Consider the following 20,681-nt stretch of genomic DNA (forward strand, 5'->3'; position numbering starts at 1 on the left):
ACACCTGTGCACAGCATTCCTCAACCCCCTTCCCTTTCTTTTGAAAGTGTGGTCTTCAGAACTGTACCTAGTACTCCATATGAGGTCTCAACAGAGACTTATTTATACAGAGACACTATCACCTTCTCTTCTGGTTTTGTCTTCTCCTTCTCTAACAGTTTGGCCGATTTAAGATCATCAGATAGGGTCACCTCCAAATCCCACTTTTCTACTGAGCACAGAAAAATTTCACCTCCAGACTGTACCATTGGTGTTTTTTTTTTCACCCAGATACATGATCCTTAATTTTAAAACATCAAATTGTAGCTGCCAAAATATAGACCATGCAAAAAAACTTCTGCAAACAAACTAGTTGGAAACTGAGAAATGAACTTATATATCAGCTCTATAAAAAGAAGAAAATAATACAAACCCCAGAGAGAAGAAAGGGTAAAGACTATGCAAGAATAAAATCCCCACTTTACAAATCATTTGAAGAAAGAGCTGCAATGAAAGTGAAAAACAAAAACAATATTATCTGAAAGAAAGCTGACCTTCTCTCCGCCACAATCATAGAGAGAGCAACATCTCACGCTTGATCACCAGCAGAATGCCTGAGGGAGCAGGCCTTAACAACTTGGACACACTTTGCAAGCCATCTGAGGAATATGAAAGTCGGAATTCAAACAAACCAGGAAATCATGAGAGTCAGCAGATATCCTGCAAGCAAATCTCCACTGGTTACACCAATGAAAGTGCAAATCAAACGGAGATAATAAACCTCTTTAACTACTAATTATCAAAGCTTGAAATTTCAGTACTGTCTAAAGGACTTTCATTTTGCCCTCCAATAAACTAGATGAAATTCATCTATACCCAAATCTATAATATTTTTTTTTTAGGAAAGATTGCATGAAAGTACATTTCCACAAAAGAGAGACCCCAATAGATCAGAATACAATTTTAAACAAAATAATACATATTGCACCCCACATGATGGGCAAACAATAAATTAGACAACTACATAAAGAGTTGCAGACTAAAGGTGAAATCATAATTCTGCAGCAAACAAAAGACAATTTTGTACAATTTTTCTCCACTAGAAAGAGCAGCCATAAAAAGCCTACAAAATTATCATTACCATCAAACCTGCAGAAAAAGGAGGCTCTGTAGTAAATGTGGTCACACAAAAATAAATAAGAGACAGGCACAGTCAATACAAACTATAGGAAATTGACTCGTAAACCCACACAGGATTATACAAAACAGCTGACAAATCTTATCAAGACACTTCCAAGAAATACAGCCACATGTAAGGAAAATCATACAAACCATCCTTCTGTGGACAACTACTACATGCTACCTAAAATCCATAAACCTGGAAACCCTGGCAGACCAATCATATTGGCACACTCATAGAGGAAGCCCTTAAAATCTTTGGGGCTGATATTCAGACTGCGGGAGTTAGTTGGGCTTCCTCCCGTGGTCGGCAGTGAACCCGAAAATTAACTGCTGGGCTGTATCCGGTGGCTGGGATTGAATTTCCACGGTTTTTTGAGGTTTTTTTTGAGCGATCTGAACATAGCTGGTTAAGTCAATATTTATCAGCTGACCAGCTAAATTATAGTGGCCAAAGATAGACCCACATAAATAACAGGTCTAGCTGGCCACTAAACTTAGCCGGTGTGCCAATGAATATAGGTGCTAAGTTATTTGCGTTGATATAGAATACACTTGGATTTCGGCGTGGATCTCTAGGCGCACTATAGAATCCAGCAGTAAATTCTCATTTTCAGTCAAGATAGCCGCCTATCTTGTGCTGAATATTAGCGCTTAGCTGGCTTTAGGCTATTTAACCTGGCCAGTTAAATAGCGCTGAATATCAGGCAGTTTGTGCACAAGATAGCTGCATACAAGAGATCATAGAAAGAAAAAGTCAGACTTTCTGAACCAATTTTAAAAAAGATCATACAGCTACCACCTGGTGCTCTTTTGGTCACAATGGATGTAGAATCATTATATAGCAACAATCCCTACGCAGATGGCACAGTTGCATGTGATAAAGTCCTAAGAACCCTGGACCACTAATTCACACTGGAAACTATTGTAAAATGTATTCTAATGCACAACTATTTCCGTTATAATAACGACATCTTTCTGCAATTCATGGTCACTTCTGAAAACATATCAGACTGAACCCTTTAAATACTACTGGCATATTGATGACATTTTTATGATTTGAACTGAGGGAGAAGAGACTCTCAATCAATTTTACAGTTCTTTTAATTCATATTGTCTTTCAATCAAATTCAAAATTGAATACATCACAGAAAAAGACAACTTTCTAGACACCACAGTTTCTATCAACAATGGCTGTATACAAACACCTGTGATCACAAAAAAAACTTTGAAACGGGGTAAATTCACTTAAAAGATCCCTTAATCACTAATTATCAACATAAAATCAGAATCAAAAATTTTTAATTATTTAAATTCGATGAGAGGTGCTTAGATTTCATGTGCCATTCCCTCACCGGATTGACTGTAAAGACTCCATCATTACTCCAGTCTGACTACTATAAATCAACTAAAGACCACTTACCTGTATATGTATATGTTTTCAGTCGGTGTTCTGTCCTTATTGGTCCAAATACCGACTGCAGGTTAGTGAGAGGGCTCTAGTGTTTGAAATAAAATCAATTTCTGTATATATCTTTCAATCTGTACTCTCTTAAAGATTAACATCTTACTCAATGTCTTGCTCTTGACATGAGGAGATATGACAAAAAAGCTGTTTAAAGCCAACTAAGTTTTATACAGTGACATAGCTGTGCTACTGGGGATATATCCAAGACTGGACCCATGTCGAGAGCAAGACGTTGAGTAAGATGTTAGTCTTTAAGAGAGTACAGATTGAAAGATATTTGCAGAAATTGATTGTAAGGACAGAATACCACCTGAAAACATAAACAGATAAGGGGTTTTTAGTTGATTATCCTGCTTATAATCGAACAAGAAAAACGCCCAAGTTCCGACCTAAATCGGGAGATGGACGTTTATCTCACAAAAACGAATAATGCGGTATAATCGAAAGCCGAACTTGGACGTTTTCAACTGCACTCCATCGCGGAAGCGTACAAAGTTGACGGGGATGTGTCAGAGGTGTGGTGAAGGCGGGACTGGGGCGTGGTTATCACCCGAACAGAAATGGGCGCCTTTCGCCGATAATGGAAAAAAAGTATGCGTTTGTAGCTAGAATTTAGGGCACTTTTCCTGGACCCTGTTTTTTCACGAATAAGGCCCCAAAAAGTGCCCTAAATGACCAGATTACCCCCAGAGGGAATCGGGGATGACCTCCCCTGACTCTCCCAGTGGTCACTAACCCCCTCCTACCACAAAAAATGATGTTTCACAACTTTTTATTTTCACCCTCAAATGTCATACCCACCTCCCTGGCAGCAGTATGCAGGTCCCTGGAGCAGTTGTTAGGGGGTGCAGTGGACTTCAGGCAGGTGGACCCAGGCCCATCCCCCCCCCTACCTGTTACAATTGTGCTGCTTAATGCTTAGTCGTCCAACCCCCCCCCCCCAAACCCACTGTACCCACATGTAGGTGCCCCCCTTCACCCCTTAGGGCTATAGTAATGGTGTAGACTTGTGGGCAGTGGGTTTTGAGGGGGATTTGGCAGGCTCAACACACAAGGGAAGGGTGCTATGCACCTGGGAGCTCTTTTACCTTTTTTTGTGTTTGTAAAAGTGCCCCCTAGGGTGCCTGGTTGGTGTCCTGGCATGTGAGGGGGACCAGTGCACTATGAATCCTGGCCCCTCCCATGAACAAATGCCTTGGATTTATTCGTTTTTGAGCTGGGAGCTTTCATTTTCCATTATCGCTGAAAAACAAAAACGCCCAGCTCACAAATTGTCGAATAAAACATGGACGTCTATTTTTTGCGAAAATACGGTTCGGTCCGCCCCTTCACGGACCCGTTCTCGGAGATAAACGCCCATGGAGATAGACGTTTTCGTTCGATTATGCCCCTCCACATCAGTCAATCAGGCTAGTGCAATGATGGAATCTTTGTAGTTGATCTGATGCAGGAATGGCACTGGAATTCTGAGCACCTCTCATCACATTTAAATAAATTAAAAAAAAAAATTTTATGTAATCTTGATTTAATTTTATGTTTACAAACATCTATATACAGGAAATCAACTGACAGATGCAGCTACCTTCATAACTCAAGCTTCCACCCTTCTTATACCAAAAAGTCCATTATACACTGCCAAGCCACATGATACCATCATATATGGTCTGACCTAAGAGACAGAGATAAACACCTCAAAATCCTGACTGAATCCTTCAAACAAAAAAGCTACAATCTCTACAGAATCTCCAAGAAGTTTGCCTCTTCTCTTAAAACACCCAAGGAAGACTTATTACAGTACAAAGAAAAGAAAACCTTGGAGAGCGCCCCCCTTGTAGTGACATGCAATCCAGAGCTAGAAAAACAGAGAAGAATCATATAAGATCTACAGCCAGTACTCTAGGAAAATGAATTACTGAAAGAGAAATTCCCAGCTCCACCAATGCAAGCTTTCCAACAACACCTGGTCTGAAGCAAAAATTAGGGAAAAGCAAACTCCCAACAGAAACTCAAAAAGAAGAGAATAGTATGCATCCATATGATATACCAGGCTGCAAACTGTGCCAACACACATTACAGAACTCCACAGTTACTAAGCATTCAACATAAGGGGATTCTGCTCATGCTCTTGAAATGTAGTACATATCATTCAATGCAAATAAATATGAAGAAGGATAATATGCTGGGAGAGACAGGCCAAATGCTAAAGAAAAGAATCAGCTCACACAGACATCACATTAACTACAAAGCAAACAGGAATGGGCATCATAGAAATAAATAATTTATTTTATTTAAGATTGCTAACACATTTTCAGTAGTAGCTCAAGGTGAGTTACATTCAGGTACACTGGGTATTTCTCTGTCCCTGGAGTGCTCACAATCTAAGGGGGGTCTTTTATAAAGTGGTGGTAAGCCCAACACAGGCTTACCGCTCACTAATCCGGAACTACCGCTGGCTCCAGCTGGAGCAAATATTTTTCTGTAGTGTGGAGCTAACCTGCTGGTAATTGGGCATGTGCTGCCCGGTTACCACCGTGTTACCTCAGGAGCCCTTACCACCACCTCAATGGGTGGCGGTAAGTGCTCCCCACCACATGGTCATGCAGTAGAGTTATCTTACCACGTGGCCACTTTTTTGGGTGGGGGGAAGTTTACCCACTGCGGTAAAATGGGCCCTGGCACATAGCTAATGCAGGGCCCTTTTTCCTGCAGCTTAGTGAAAAAAAACCCTAAGTTTGTACCTGAGGCAATGGAGGGTTACGTGACTTGCCCAAGATCACAAGAAGCAGCAGTGGGATTTGAACCAGCCACCTCTGATGTTATGACAGGTGCTCCAACTACTAGGCCACTCCTCCACTCAGCTAATGTGTATAGAGATACCAACATAGGCCTTCAGGTCTATTTAATGTCACCAACAGATCCAAATGCACAAAAAGTTCTGACGTATGACAGCAGCAATCCAGAATCTAGTTCCATCATTAAGCTTGGACAGGCATTCTGACAAGCAGAAAGAAAGAGTGAGAATCCACCTGTAAGTAAAGGAATGGAACCAAAAGAATATGCAAAGCAGAAGAAAAGTTTTTTTTTTAAGAAATAGATCATCAGGCATGGAAAAACAAATGGTAAATGCACAAATGCATTGGGAAACATAAAGTACTTCTCTGGGAATCATATGTGGATCAAGCCCAAACATATGAATGGTTAAAAAGAGGAGAACTCAAACCTAAGGACAGATTGATAGTTGCAGCTCAAGACAGCAGCTTATGGATGAGATTGTTCACAGCAAACAGAGAAAAAATTGGCATAACTAACATTTATAGACCAGTGATGTAGCCAGACCTTGGAGTGGAGGGGTCCAGAGCCCAAGGTGAGGGGGCACATTTTAGCCCACCTCCCTTCCACCACCACTACCTCCCCCCCTGCCTCTGCCGCCTCCTCACATACCTTGGCTGGTGGGAGTCACCAACCCCCACCAATTGAAGCATTTATCCAGCGCTGATCTCCCCTCACGTTGCATGCATGCTAATTTTAGTGAAACTGAGCATGTTCGACATCCATGCATTTTCAGTCCTTTGAAGCCAGTTCTGACTCTGAAGAAGCACTGAGAAAATTAAGATAGTGTTGCTGCCAGAACTACTTTAAGTTCCCTTAATATCCTGAGATGTATCCCATCTGGCCCCATTGCTTTGTCTACTTTTAGTTTAGCTAGCTCCTGAAAATATCTTGAGGCCTACATCACTTCCATGCCTATCTGTGTGTGTTTCCTGTGAACACCAAACAGAAATATTTGTTAAGCAATTTTACTTTTTCCTCACCAACTTTTAATTATTCGTCCTCTTCACCTCTGAGTCTGACAGAATACCACTTTTGCACTTCCTCCTGTCACGGACATATCTAAAAAAAAAGATTTTCTCCTGTTTTACCATTTTTTTTATATGCATCTTTATTTTACCTGGTGCTTTCCCACTCATGGCAGGCTCAATGTAGCTTACATATTATATATAGGTACTTATTGGTACCTAGGACAATGGAGGGTTAAGTGACTTGCCCAGCCTGTGCCTGAAAGGGGAATTGAACTCAGTTCCCCAGGACCAGAGTCTACCACCCTAACCACTAGGCCACTCCTCCACTCTTGAAAATAGTTTTCCAGAGTCTTAGTTGTTCCAAATATTGTTGCTGCCTGACTTTTTCTTTCTATGATTTCTTGCCATTTCTAACCTTTTCTATCTTAACTCTTCAGCTACTTTTGAAAACCACGGCTGCCTCTTTTTCCTCTTACCTTTCTTTACTTTCACAACAAAAAGATTTGTTGCTCTTTCCTGTCACTCTTACTCCTTTCACTTTTGCTCACTGCTCTTACACCTTTTCTAGATTTTCACATCCAGCTGAAGACTCGCTGAGGTCCTTCCCCCACCTTGACAAAACTAGTTTTCCTGGCATCTAAAGCCCTCACCTTTGAATGAACCACCTCCAGTTGTGCTCTAAAAATGAGCCACACCATCCACTGATTAATAAATCCCTGATATCACACTCTCTGTTTATAAGCACCAAGTCCAGTATCACTTCATCTTTTGTAGATACTGTTACAAATTGGTGGAACTGTTCCACCTGCTGAAAATCCACAGCCTCATTATTTCTAGATAATGGTGCAACCAGGATGCCCCAGACATCATCTGGCAGTTTGAAATGGTCTAAAGATAGCACCTCCTGTTTCATAACAATTTTGTGAATGTATTTTTCTTCTGCTGGCAAAGGAGGTCTGTATATGACACCAATATAACTATGATTTATTTTATTTTTATGTCCGTTGATACATTGATCTTACTGATCGAATTTTAAATTATTCATATATTATACAGTATGTACTATTTTTTCTTTTTCTTTATTTTTTATTTCTGTACATCACATTGAAGAGCAAGGAGAATGTGACTGATAAAATAAAGACCCGAAAAGAGAGAGAGAATAATTTTACAACTGGTTGCCTAACTTATGTAGCAGGTATGCACACAAGTTATACAAATTTTCTGCAGGAAAGTGCAGGCTTTCCCTTAGGAAATGACCAAATTGAAAGTATATGCAAATATTTGCATTTGGCCTTTGGCACACAAATTTGCTATTTTATTTTCTATGCATATGTTTTATTAGTAAAGCCTTTGACACAGTTCTGCATCGATAACATAAAATAAACTGAGTGCCCTTGGAATGGACCCTAAAGTGACTGACTTGGTTAGGAACTAGTTGATTGGAAGGCAACAAGGGTAGTGGTAAATGGAGATAACTCTGAGGCAGTGGCGTTCCTAGGGGCGCTGACACCTGGGGCAGATCGCCAATGCGCCCTGCCCCCCGGGTGCAGCCCCCCCCCCCCCCCCCCGGAACAGCGCGACCCCCCCCACGGCAAAATAACCCCCCGGGTGCAGCGTGACCCCCCAGCGAAAGAACCCCCCGGTTGCACGCCGCTGGGGGGGGGGGGTTGCGCGCCTGTCGGCTCTTTGTTTCCATGCTCCCTCTGCCCCGGAACAGGAAGTAACCTGTTCCGGGGCAGAGGGAGCATGAAAACAAAGAGTCGACAGGCGCGCGGCACCCCCCCAGCGGCGTGCACCCGGGGCGGACCGCCCCCACCACCCCCCCCCCCCTTGGTACGCCACTGCTCTGAGGAAAGGGATGTTACCAGTGGTGTGCAGCAAAGTTCGATTCTTAGTTCAGTTTTGTAAAATATTTTAATAAGTGATATTGCAGATGGGTTGTCTGGTAAGGTTTGCCTCATTGTGGATGATACCAAAACCTGCAATAGGGTAGACACCGCTGATGGTGTGGGTAACATCAGTAGGGACCTAGCAAAGCTTAAAGAATGGTCCAGAATTTGGCAGCTAAGATCTAATGCTAAAAAAATACAGGGCCATGCATTTGGGCTGCAAACCTCCAAGGGAACGATACTGTTTAGGAGCAGGACTTGGGTGTAATCCTATATGATGATCTTAAGGTGGACAAACATATATAAAACCCGAAAACCCTGGCTTGTTCTCCAGGCTCAACATAATTCAAATTAACTTCTAGTATAACAAAGATTCAAAAACACTAACTATCTTTTTATCTTTACATATTGTTGTTTCAAATGTTGTTTACTATCTTACTTTTAAACTGTATAATTGTACTTCATGCACTGTAGCCTTTTCTACAGATTGTGTAAGCACATTGAGCCTGCAATTGATGGGAAAATGTGGGATGTAAATGTATTAACTAAACTAAAACAGGTGATGGCAGAAGCTAGAAGGTTGCTTGGGTGTATAAGGTGATGAATGGCCAACAGGAAAAAGGAGATGATAATCCCTGTGTATAAGTCTCTTATGAAACCTTATTTAGGAGTTCTTTTACTAAGGTGCGCTAACAGATTTAGCATGTGCTAACGATTAGCACATGCTAAATGAAAAGATGCCGACAGGAATATAATGGGCATCTTATCATTTACTGCACGCTAATCGTTAGCACACGCTAAATCCATTAGTTCACCTTAAGGACCCCTTAGTGTACTGTATACAATTCTGGAGACAGCAAACAAAAAAGGTGGGAATGACCAATGCGGTGATCCAAGATGAATCAAAGGTTCACAACATAAATAGTTCATATGTGAAGCACACACAGCGACACTTGCTTGTAGATATAAAACAACATTTTGAAAACATTTGCTTGGAGATGGACTCCTGATGGCTGGAAAGCCTTCATCAGGAGTCTAGTTTCTCAACAAACATAAAGGAGCACATCAAGTGTCAAGCCAAGTGCACTACGAATAGCATGCTGGTCTTCTAAGCATTATATCCTCCAGTGATTTTCCCACCAGATCAGTGGTGTCGCGAGGGCAGCTGACACCCGGGGCGGGTCGCCGCTGCGCACCCCCCCCCCCCCAGGGTGCAGCGTGACGCACCCTCCCCCCTCCATAGCGCAACCCGCCCGCGAGAACATACCTGGAAGGCGGTGAGAGGCGGGCGGGAGAGCCAATCCGCTGAGTGCACACCGCTGGGGTGTGTCAGCTCCTCGCTGGTTCCTTGCTCTCTCTGCCCCAGAACAGGAAGTAACCTGTTCCGGGGCAGAAAGAGCAAGGAACCAGCAAGGCGCCGACACCCCCCAGCGGCGTGCACCTGGGGTGGATCGCCCTACCGCCCCCCCCCCCTTCCTACGCCACTGCACCAGATGAAGGTGAAAGAGGATAAACTCTGGAGTAACCTAAGGAACTACTTCTTCACAGAAAGGTTGGTGAATTTGTGGAACAGTCTCCCTGTGGAGGTGGTGGAGACATAGACTGTGTCTGAATTCAAGAAAGCTTGGGAGAAGTATATAGGATCTCTAAGGGCAGGGCTATTTAGAGGGGGTACTTGGGGGTACTGTGTACCAGCACGTTTTCCATTGTCTGCTAAAATTGACCCATGGACCCCAAGATTTAATGAAAGTGCTCAGGCTCTACACACCAATTCTGCCTTGCCATGGCTTCTGTGACTGGTTGCAGGGGGTTTGGCTATTGTGAGGTGGGTCTCTCAGTGATCACCCCACCCCTGAAGGGTGGCTTAGCATTTGAGTGCCAGCACCTTTTTTGCTACAAAAAAATGCACTTTCTAAGGGAGAGGAAGCGGTAGTAGGTGGTATGGATGGTCAGACTGGATAGGTCATATGGTCTTTATTTGCTTTCATTTTTCTCTGTTTCTATGTTTCTAGGTATGCATGTAAGTTCAAATCCTGTCCTTAAGAATGCCTCCACACAAGTCAAGTAAACCTATGTGTATGCAAAGTGCATGTGCAGAAGTTTAATCACATGCTCTGGGCAATTTTTGGTTCAAGAAAACAACAGGGCAGTCTATCTGCAAGATCCAAGATGGCAACACAAAAAGCAGAACTGACAAAGAAATCTATATGAACATTAATTTATTCAACCAACAATGCCCGACACATGCTGTGTTTCGCCCACACATGGGATGCCTCAGGGGCAAATTATGTTGAGAACTGGATACCTCTTCACATATGTGTTTTAACTCATTTGATTGCAATCATATGACAAGGGAATCCACATGATGGTTCCGTGAATCCTCCAGCATCATTAGTTCCATAGCACTCTGACACTGCTGTCTCTCAGCCCCTCCAGATCCTTCAAACCATCATCCCTCACCATTTTTCTGCATTCAGTCTCATAACCTTATTCATACCCTCACCTTGCCCCCACCGTTCTCCCTAATCCGTGCTCCATTTCTTAGTTCCCATTATCCCTCCATTAAAACCCTAAGTTCCACCTCTTCCATTCTATCCAATCTTTGAGTCTCATTTATAATCTCACCAAAGTCCTGCATTCCACTTACAATATTCAGCTAGTCTTTCTTACTCTAGTCTCCCACCCATTCCTAGAATCCCTATGTAAAGTTGAGTTCCTGCTCTCCAGTATACCTTTGTACTCTGGCCTTCTGTCCCTTTCTTATTCATACAGCTTCCTCTGCATATGCCCTTGCTTCCCTTACCCTCACAAAATCTGTCCTTCTGTCCCCCAGCATCATCCCCCAGCCCTCCAACCCCCCCCCCCCCAACCCTGAACCCTAGCAGCAGCCTCTGGCCCTCAACTCCCAGCTCCCAGCCTCTCAGCTCCAGCATCAGTTTCCAGTCCCCTGCTCCACCTCCAGCATTAAACACCAATGCTCTGCCCCCAAAGTTAGCTCCTACGGTCCTACCTACCCCAGCATCAGTCTCCAGCCTCAAGTCCCTACCTGCCTCAACAGCAGCAGCATAGTTTTGCCTCCTGTAGCTGTGCTGCTCCTCTCCCTCAGTTCCTCTTCCTGGAAGGTTTGGAACATGAAAGAAAGCACTTTCTGGTTTTTTGTAAGAAACAGACAATCCTATGTCTTGCATTTCAATTCTCTAGGGCAGCCTGAGGAACAGGAATAGCACATATGCAAGACGTAAGAACATGCTTCCACTACTATGAAAGGATGATCAAGGTGAGGCAGGCTTTCAGCTCCCCTAAGCTTTGACGCTCAAAGCTAGTGCCTCATTGGCTTACCCCTTAAGCTGGCCTTGCTCACACCTTTTTAGTAGTAGCTCAAGGCAAGTTACATTTCCTACTCTAAGAATGTCCCTGTCCTTGGAGGTACTTGAGGCAATGGAGGGTTAACTGGCTTGCTCAAGGAGTAACAGTAGGACTTGAATCTGGCTTCCTGGTTCTCAGCCTACTGTTCTAACCAGCGGGCTACTCTCCCATTTGCTACAATTCCCATTATTTCAGTCAAAAAATATCCGTTAGCAAATTCTGGTCAGAAAGGAGGATGTTCCATAAACAGTGTAATGAGGAAAGGTGGGACTTGAGTGGCCTAAATAGGCCATTGTAGGGTAGTAGTTAAGGAGTAACATCAATTGTTTCAACCTCCTCAGCTGATAGATATGTGATAATTTCAAAGAACGCTGAGCCAGGGGAGGAGATTTACATACTGTTCCAGTCATGATATGCAGAGTTGTGTAAGATGTTTAAGTGATAATCAAAGGTGCACAGATAGCTGTTGCTCAAGATAAAAGTGTAAAAACTGAGGTCCAAAGCACTGTAGCTACAGCTTCCCATGTTGATATGACAAACTTGGATAGCAGGTTGGTCGGGAATTGTACCATGGCTAGTTATAATTATAGACCTCCTACTAGAAATGTTAAATTTAAGTTGTAATTAAACCTGCCATTGTTTAACTGCTTTTGTGGTGATCATTCCATTTTCTTCTGACATCCTTGCCAGTGAGATAATTGGTCTTTAAGTACATAGAATATTCACTGTCAATCAATGAAAGCACAGGATTCCAGTACTAATATGCTCGCTCATTACAATGTGGTTTATAATTTGACTAGAACCCCTGATATTCTGGGCATTTACTGGCAGGTAATGCCTTGTTTAAAGGAGTTAAAATCATGAAACAAAAAACTTGGAGAGCTTGATAATGCACTTATATAATAACTAGATTGCCCTACATAGCTTTAAAATAATCACAAAACAATGTGATCAACTTCCTGCAAAGTTAGTGTGTGTGTCATCAGAAATAGCTCTCATTTAGATCACTATAATTAAGGTGATTTATTTTTTTATAACTGGGTGTTTGCAAATAAAAAGACATTCACTACATTCTAACACCATCACCTACTGATCAGTCCTCTTTTTCCTAATAACACCACAGTTTCCTTTAAGAGGTAGTCGCGTCCTGTAATCCTCTTTGCCTTCCCACTACTATCAGTTAAGAGAATACTGTGCCCAGGCTTCAGGTCGTGACTGGGAAATTGTGCTCATCACTACACCCTCCCATGAATGAGAAGATCTGCAAAAATAGACTCAGAATTTGCAAGTAGTGTGTGCTGCTAAAAATATCTTCATAAATGCAGTAGCAAATTTTTCCAGTACTCAGCCAAGACACTTAGCTCCCACAGATATCCCAATTCGGCCAGTGGATCAGCAGTTTTCATGAGGAAAACAGCTGGACGAGTACTGAGTACATCACTGTTTGCTATATGATGTATAGCAAAAAGCACCAAGAGCCTTCAGAGACAGGACACAGTTCTTTATTGGTAAAAATCAATAATCCAACGTGGACCCGACACGGGCCATGTTTCGGCACACAGCGCCTGCTTCAGGGGTCTGTGTTAAACATACATAACAATATAAATCAGAGAAATAATAATACTAAAAACAATGTAAGTAAATAAACCTGTCGATATATTGTAATAAAACATATATATAGAAAATGAATAAACGGTATCATGAATTACAACCAACATACATATAAAAGCTATTATACCTAAGCCTTAGCATTGTGCTTATTACTTCTTTTTACACAGCTCTAAACTTGGTTTAAGACATTTGTGCAATACAATTTTTGTCAATACAATTTATCTGCAATATATATATTTTTTAAATTGTTAATTTTTTTGAGTAATAAGCACAATGCTAAGGCTCAGGTACAATAGCTTTTATATGTATGTCGGTTTTAATTCATGATACCTTTTATTCATTTTCTATATATATATATATATATGTGTGTGTGTGTGTGTGTGTGTGTGTGTGTGTGTGTGTGTTTTTATTACAATATATCAACAGGTTTATTTACTTATGTTGTTTTTAGTATTATTATTTCTCTGTTTTATATTATGTGTGTTTAACACAGAGCACTGAAGCAGGCGCTCTGCACTGAAACATGGCCCCTGTCGGGTCCACATTGGATTATTGATTTTTACCAATAAAGAACTGTGTCCCATCTCTGAAGGCTCTTGGTGCTTTTTGCTATATTTTGGTCTTTGTTCTGTACTTTGGACCTTCTCTGGATTGTTACATGCTATATGATGTATAGCAGTTTTCCTTGAAAAACATGTGAGCACACAAAAAGAAGCAAATGGTTGGTGAGATTTATCACAGTGGGCTTTCTTGGCTAATATATGAAAGAATTATACTACTACTACTACTATTTAGCATTTCTATAGCGCTACAAGGCATACGCAGCGCTGCACAAACATAGAAGAAAGACAGTCCCTGCTCAAAGAGCTTACAATCTATTAGACAAAAAATAAATAAAGTAAGCAAATCAAATCAATTAATGTGAACGGAAAGGAAGAGAGGAGGTAGGTGGAGGCGAGTGGTTACAAGTGGTTACGAGTCAAAAGCAATGTTAAAGAGGTGGGCTTTCAGTCTAGATTTAAAGGTGGCCAAGGATGGGGCAAGACGTAGGGGCTCAGGAAGTTTATTCCAGGCGTAGGGTGCAGCGAGACAGAAGGCGCGAAGTCTGGAGTTGGCAGAGCTAGTACATTAGCTAATATAAAAGTGAGAGATATTCTCGATGAATTCTCTAAAGTTGCACAAATGTCTTCAGTAATTAGTGGTCTCTGAATAATTGTGGAAACTGGGTGTTACAACTTAGGTGCCCAAATTACATGGGCTGTGGGCCTATTCTATAAGAGTGTGTGTGTAAGAGCTCTTATAGATTACTAGCATAAATTGGCATTAGCGCCACTGTTCCCTCAAAGCTGAGGAGGAGTCCTCCATCTAGAGTCCTGCCAGTGGGTGGTGCTGTTTCAGTATCATATTTTCAATAGTGAGGCATAGGCAAGCTCTGTAGGAATCCAGGGAACCTGCCTATCCCTAGTGACTGCAAATACAATATTGAAGCACCACCCTCCACTGGCAGCAATATGGTTGGAGGACCCCCACTCAGCTTACAGGGAATAGTGATTAGTGTGTCTGAATTTAAGTGTGCACTTACGCCATGTCAATAGCAGGCATAAATGTGTACAGCTAAATAAGACAGTTACATGCATTATTTACAGTGTTCTGTAGGTTCAGCAAGTAAATATAAGCTTTGCCTATGCCCCACCCATACTGATCCCTCCTGTGATGCCCCCTTGTATTACGCAGTTGTGCACCTAAGTTAGAGAATACTGCTGAGTGCATGGCTACCACTTATACACGTAATTGTAACAGTCTCATACGTGTTAGTAACTAGTAGAATTGGTGCCTAACTTTAGGTGACCTTTTATAGAATGAGGGGTTATGTGCAGAAGCTTTCAGAATCTGGAGATTACAAATGTTGTGCCTTTATAACTAGGGTGGCAAGGGAAAGTTGTTACAAATCTGGAGATAATGCAGAGAAAAGCATCAAAAAATAGGTGGGAGAACAGTAGGAAATGCACACAAAACAAATACAGCTCAGAGTAACAGTGAAATATGTCTCCTTAAAATAGAACTTTAAAGAGCATTGTTTATAAGTCCAGCATGACGTGTGAGGAATTTAGTATGGGTTCTTTTCCTATGTAGTAGTGCCAAAGAAATTCATGAACTTGAACTCCCAGATGGATCATTCAGGAATATTTTTGAAACTGTCCTTGGAAGCCATAATGGTGATGACATCAGTGTGACAGTGACCATAACAGCAGTGGTATGCTTCATATTAGTGGTCATTTTTCACAGTGTTCAGCTATTGGAGTTATTAAATTTGACCCACAGCTCAATTAGTAAAGAATTTGTTGTGTTAAGAATAGATTGCATAGATGTATTCAACAGAGAATATGCCAAGCCTGCAATGTTATGCTATTTATTAATCTTCGCTGAGAAGTTAGTGGAGATCCACAAATAGACCCGCATATTCTTTGTTCATTCACCACAAGATGGTTAAGGAGGTAATTTTATCACTGCCCCCTTTTAAGAAAAGTAGTATACCATTCACTGTAAGCACTCTGTTGAATTTACAAAGGGAAAATATGGATGGCCATTTGTATAGAAGATTATTCCTGGGGAAACTAGACATTCATTTATACCAGCTATCTGAAGTTCAACAATATATCTGAGGTAATATACATGCATGCTTTTGAAAATCTAAAAAGAGCAAACCCCTCCTCAACCCTGACCTTGGGAAGACCTTAAATAGTGGGTAAAGTTACATGCATAACAGCTGTAGATGCACAACATCCACATTTCTAAAAGAGGTTCCTGAGAGTGGGGATGGGGGGGGCTTTACTCTTAGGCCTATAATTTTGCATTAGCCTAGTTCTGCATTAGGCTGAGAGTCTTTAGCTGACAACTTATAAGAACAAGCGTGGCCATACAGGAATAGACTGAAGGTCTGTCAAGCCCAGTATCCTGTTTCCAACAGTGACCTGGATTGATCTCAGAACAGTAAAACTGATTTTATGCTGTTTATCCTAGAAATAAGCAGTGGATTTCCCAAAGTCCATTTTAATAATGACTTATGGATGTTGCTTTTAAAAAGTATACAAAACTTTTTTAAACCCTGCAAAGCTAACTGCTTTTACCACATTCTGTGGCAACAAATTCCAGAGTTTAATTGCATGTTGAGTGAAAAAATATTTTCTCCAGTTCGTTTTAAATTTACTACTTAGTAGCTTCATTGCATGCCTCCTAGTCCTAGTATTTTTGGGAAGAGTAAATAAGCAATTCACGTCTACCTGTTCTACTCCACTCAGTGTTTTATAGACTTCTATCATATCTCCCCTCAGCCATCTGTTCTCCAAGTTCCTAGTCACTTTAGCCTTTCCTTATAGGGAAGTTCTCCCATATCCTTTATCATTTTCATTGCCCTTCTCTGTACCTTTTCTAATTCCACTATATCTTTTTTGAGATACGGGTTCTTCTTTCCCACATGCATCACTTTGCACTTGCTCACATTAAACATCATCTGCCATTTGGATGCCCAATCTCCAAATCTCATAATGTCCTCTTGCAATTTTTCACAATCCTCTTGCAATTTAACAACTTTGGGTAACTTTGTGTCATCGGTAAATTTAATTACCTCACTACAAAATGAATCTGATTGAATTCTTTGACTGGGTGACCAGAGAATTGGATTGAGGATGTGTGCTAGATGTAATCTACTTCAGCAAAGCCTTTGACACGATTCCTCATAGGAGTCTCTTGAATAAACTTGACAGGCTGACGTTAGGACCCAAAGTGGTGAACTTGATTAGGAACTGGTTGACAGACAGACGCCAGAGGGTGGTGGTTAATGGAATTCACTTGGAGGTAGGAAAGATGAGTAGTGGAGTGCCTCAAGGATCAGTGCTGGGGCCAATTCTGTTCAATATATTTGTGAGCGAATTGCAGAAGGTTTAGAAGGTAAGGTCTGCCTTTTTGCGGATAATACCAAGATTTGTAACAGAGTGGACACTCCAGAGGGAATGGAAAACATGAAAAAGGATCTGCAGAAGTTAGAATGGTCTAATGTTTGGCAATTAAAATTCAATGCAAAGAAGTGCAAACTGGTGCACTTAGGGAGTAGAATACAAGGAAGACATATATGCTAAGCGGTGAGAGACTGGTATGCACTGACTGAGAGGGATCTTGGAGTGATAGTATCTGAGGATCTGAAGGTGATGAAACAGTATGATAAGGTGGTGGCCATAGCCAGAAAGATGCTAGGCTGTATAGAGAGAGATGTAACCAGCAGAAGAAAAGATGCTCCTGTTGGTGAGGCCCCACCTGGAGTATAGTGTTCAGTTTTGGAGACCGTTCCTTGCTAAAGATGTAAGAAGATTTGAAGCAGTCCAGAGGAAGGCATCAAGAATGATATGGGGCTTGTGCCAAAAGACATATGAGACCTGGATATGTATACCCTAGAGGAGAAGAGGAACAGGGGAGATATGATACAGACATTTAAGTACTTGAAAGGTGTTAATATAGAAACAAATATTTTCCAGAGAAGGGAAAGTGGTAAAACTAGAGGACATGAATTGAGATTGCTGGGTGGTAGACTTAGGAGTAATGTCAGAATTTTTTTTTTTTCACGGAGAGGTTGGTGGATGCCTGGAATGACCTCCCAAGGGGAGTGGTGGAAAAAAAACTGTAGCAGAATTCAAAAAGGTGTGGGATGAATACAGAGGATTTCTAATTAGAAAATAAATGATATAAAAAAACAAAACTTAAAGGGTTGCATATGTGTTTGCTTGTGAAGTGATGCTTAGACGGCGATTCTGGCTGCATCAACTAAGGCTGGTGCTGGGCTGGATTGTACAGACTGAGTCCTGCATATGGCGATCCGGTTTAGGGTGGGATGGAGAGAGCTTCAACGGAAACGCCAGTGCTTTGGAACATAAGGACAGTGTCATGTAGACTTTTACAGTCTTTGTCACGCAAATGACAAGATGGATTTGGATAGGCTGGATTGGGCTTTGACGGCAACTCCAGTAGTTGGAACATAAGAGCAGAGCCGGGTGGATTTCTATGGTCTATGTCCAAGAAACACCAAAGAAAGACCATGATCAAGTAAATAATATCAAGTTCATTGTTGATTTAAATTTTGAATTGATAATGAATGTGTCTGTTGGGCAGACTGGATGGACCATTCAGGTCTTTATCTGCCGTCTCTTACTATGTTACTATGTAGTCATTCCCATCTCTAGATCATATATAAATATGTTAAAAAGCAGCGGTCCCAGCACATACCCCTCAGGAACCCCACTATTTGTCCTTCTTCATTGAGAATACTGACCAGTTACTCTACTCTCTGTTTTCTATCTTTTAACCAGTTCTTAATCCACAATAAGGCATTACCTCCTATCCTATGACTTTCTAATTTCCTCAGCAGTCTTTCATGAGGTAAATTAGGCACGGATTCCTCTTATTCCTCTATTCTATAAATAAATTTTAGGAATGAACCTGATCCACCCATGACTCTTCCATGGCCGCACCCCCCTTTTTTGAAGCCACTCATAAAATTTACGCGCGGATCCCCATGACTAAAAATGAATACGCAAATTTCAATTAGTGCCAATAATTGTAATTAAATTGCATGTGCAACTTGGGCATGTCCAAATTTTTGTGAGCAATTCTAAGCATATTTATAGAATTTCAGGGTATACCTCTTTTTCATAGCCTACCAAACTTTAGTACCTCAAGAGAGTAATTTTTATAAACCTTCTATGCATATAGGAATCTGTTTTATGTATGTGAAAAGCCTCATTAGATTATGTCTTAAAGTACACATAGTGCAAGCCAGTGTACAGCAGGTAGGCTCAGGAGTGGAGTTTGGGTGGAGTTGTGATTTACACACATATTTTATAAAATATACAAATCTGCTCATATGTTATGCACTAATATTTGGACTTGCTCCTGAGCAGGCATAAATATCAGTATCAACTGTCTAGGTACTATCACTGCAGGATCTGGCTAGTATTTTATAAAGATACATGGTGCTCATTTTCAAAAGAGAAAAACGTCTCAAAAACAGCACAAAATGCCAGATGGATGTTTTTCATGGGAAAATATCCAAGTTGTGACTTTCAAAACTCAGATTTGAGATGGTTTTCTCTGTAGCTCATTAAAATTGAAAGGGGACACGTTGGGGGCATGATTTGGGTGGGCCCAGAACTTGGATGTTTTCCTGGGACAATGGAACAAGATGAAAGCAACTGGGGGCAAAAACTGGGACTTTTTTCAACTGGACCTGTTTCAATCACAACTAAGTGACCAGCTGACCACTGGAGGGATTAAGGCTTGACCCCCCCCCCCCTTAATCCCCCAGTGATCACTGACCCCTCCCACCCTAGGTGATAGTACATACCAGGCTCTGTGACAACTTCCAATATTATGGCCATTCCTATTAGAGCAGCAAGCTGGTCCAAGGAGTAGGCTAGTGGTCCGTCCATGCAGTGGGCTGTAGAGAAAGAGGCCTAGGTCCATATCCCACTCCAATTAGTACACTTGCGGTAGAAATTGTAAGCCTTCCAAAATACCAACTATCTATTGATAGAAGACACCTGCAGTGTTGAGGGCTCTTGTAGTGGTGTACAGTTAGGTACAGTAGGTTTTTAGGTGTTCCTGGAGGTCTCAAAATACAGAATAAGGGTGTTAAGGTAGGAATTATACCTGGGTCCCTTTAAGTGAAGCTTACTGCACTGACCACTAGGCTGCCCCTTTGCTCTGCTAGGAGTCTGTGTGGCCACTTTACTAGGAATGGTGCCACACAGCCATTCCTATTTCTTCTTTTTGTGCATTTTTCTCTAGGGCTCTTTTTCTTTTTTTAAATGGTATAAAGAAATACATACCGAGCACAAAAACATCTGGAAATTAGAGATATTTGTGAAACAAAATATAGACATTTTTTCCTGTTAAAAAATTGTTATGTTCAGGATAATTCTCATCCGAGAATTTTAGGTGTTTTCACCAAAACATTTACAATTGGACTTGGGCATCATATCAAAAACGCCCCTCCATGTGTCTTTAAAAAAAAATAGGCAAAAAGTTAGCAGCTTCATAGCCTATTACCTTAGATGCCCTGTTATTAAATTGACTCTAATTTAATCATGTTCCTTTTTCTATGTGCCTCTTGCTTCTGTTTATGTGGGTTTCTGGCATATAGTTTTCCTATATTTACTAGCCGTTAAGCCTGTAAAAATGGGTGAGAATTGCAGCCCTCCTCTCTCCTCTGGCCTCACCTCATCCACCGATCCTCCCCCCCCCCCCCCCCCCCATATCCAGCAGCCCTCCTCTTTCCCTTGGCATCCCCCCTCCCCCCATGTCCAGCAACCCTCCTCTGTGCCCTGCTCTCACCCCAAGTCC

Source organism: Microcaecilia unicolor, chromosome 2, assembly GCF_901765095.1.
Source record: "Microcaecilia unicolor chromosome 2, aMicUni1.1, whole genome shotgun sequence".
NCBI lineage: Eukaryota > Metazoa > Chordata > Amphibia > Gymnophiona > Siphonopidae > Microcaecilia > Microcaecilia unicolor.